A 1,990-nucleotide genomic window follows, 5' to 3' on the forward strand; every position below is an offset into this window, starting at 1 on the left:
TCTGGTTTTTAGTTTTATATCAAAACAAACACACAACAGGATGACAAATGATTAGAAATATATTAAAATTAGAGAAGCCAAACTGTATTAAGTGTTGACATGGAGCACGTTCACCCACACACACACACACACACACACACACACACACGAATACCCACGCCATCGGCCATGACCACAAAGTTATAATCAAATGATCAGACGGAGAAAGACAATCTAGTTAAGATCATTAATTTATTCCTGTCCTGACACACATTTTGTGTAAGTGAAAAAATCTTCTGCATTTTACGGATCAAAGTCCTGATCTGACCGACAGATGTAGGACATGAGGACAGTTGCTCTTCCAAAGGCTGCAACTGTGGCTGCTCAAAAAAGTATTTGTTTGTATTACACAAGCAGCAGGCAGTTGTTAGCACATGCCATGCTAAGCTTTTTAACTTAACTTTTTTTCAGGGCCACAATAGCTTTTCGCTGAGTTGGAAAATCACAGGAGACAGGCTTAAAGCTGGTCCTTTGTTGTTGTTAGGCTGTCCTCCGGCCCCCGAACAGTCGCACACACTCGCATCCTCCCTCTCTGCATCTCTCTGGTGTCAATAGTCAGACAAAGCCCTGGTCACTGGCTGCCATATGCTGCCCTGCTGCACATAAAGAACAGCGCTCTTTGAACTTCTGAGGGGAAAATTGAAACTTCTTCATAGTGAAATATCAGGAGAGTGTAGTTAAATCAGTCACATATTGAGAAGTGCGTGCTTTCCCCCTGTATATGGAACTAAAGTAAAGTACTGAAAGTGATGCTCTCATCTTGTTCACGTTTTAAATTGTAGCGTATCATCATATTATTTTCAAATATGATGCAGGACTGAGGATTTCCACTTCGGGGTAACACAAAGAACGACGTCGGAAAGAATTAAAACATAAACAAGACCCATAATACACAAAGTGTACAAATATTCGTTGGACACACAGTTCATAATGAAAATATACCGTCTCTTTTATGCCCCCCTCTGTCCCCACACACACAAACACACACATTTTTCTGACAGGGAGTAGGCAGGACCATATCTAATCCAGAGAACAGGCTGTTTAAGTGTGTCTGCTATAATCTGATTAATCTGTCCATTCATACGCTCGTCTCCAATGCTCTCACCGATTTCTTTGAATGTATATGTGTGTGTCAGTGTGTTCATGTGTGTGTAAGCATGCATGTCAGTGTGCAGTGTGTGTGTGTGTGTGTGTGTGAGACAGAGGTAGAGGACAAGAGGGGAAGAGAAGAGCTCACACTTGATCACTGACCCTTGTTTTGTGATCATTCTACTCACCTGGCTATCAGACAAACACATACACGCAAACACACACGCACACGCACGGGCAGTTAACACCGGACAAACCGGAGCTCCTCTCTGACCTAAGGCTTATCTCCAGTTCAATTCTGCCATCGCAGGTTGTTTTCGAAGAGATTTTCTTCCTTATGACACTCGAAGTCCAGGACTTTGATCGTCAACCTGGACGAAATGAAGTCCAATAACTGCACCACACAAAGCTCTACAATGACAGAGATTTCAGTTTTAGACTCTGAATACTGTGGTGATACAAAGGACATCAGTAAAAATGGTGAAGGGGCCGCGTGTGGCAAAGACAGCTTCCAAACATGGTCTGAGTCAGCTCACACCTGAACTTAGCCTGAGACGGAGGTTAATACCAGGTCCGAACGAGGCCACGAGTTCCACTAAAGTCCGGATCACTTCCACACAGTGAAGTGGCTGCTCTGTTGATAACGTGATACATCTGTACGTGCAAAGCCTTTTCTTCACTTTGTGCTTCAATCTTAATTATTGGCAGCCATCATACGAGAAACAGCAGCCTGACTGTCACTCACTGACTCTCTCCCTTCTGTCCTATACTGGCATTAGCTTTTATCAACGTACACAAACACACACACACACACACACACACACAGACAGACAGCATCACTGACTTGTGATTTTTTTGGGCT

Source organism: Echeneis naucrates, chromosome 3, assembly GCF_900963305.1.
Source record: "Echeneis naucrates chromosome 3, fEcheNa1.1, whole genome shotgun sequence".
In the NCBI taxonomy this organism is placed as follows: domain Eukaryota; kingdom Metazoa; phylum Chordata; class Actinopteri; order Carangiformes; family Echeneidae; genus Echeneis; species Echeneis naucrates.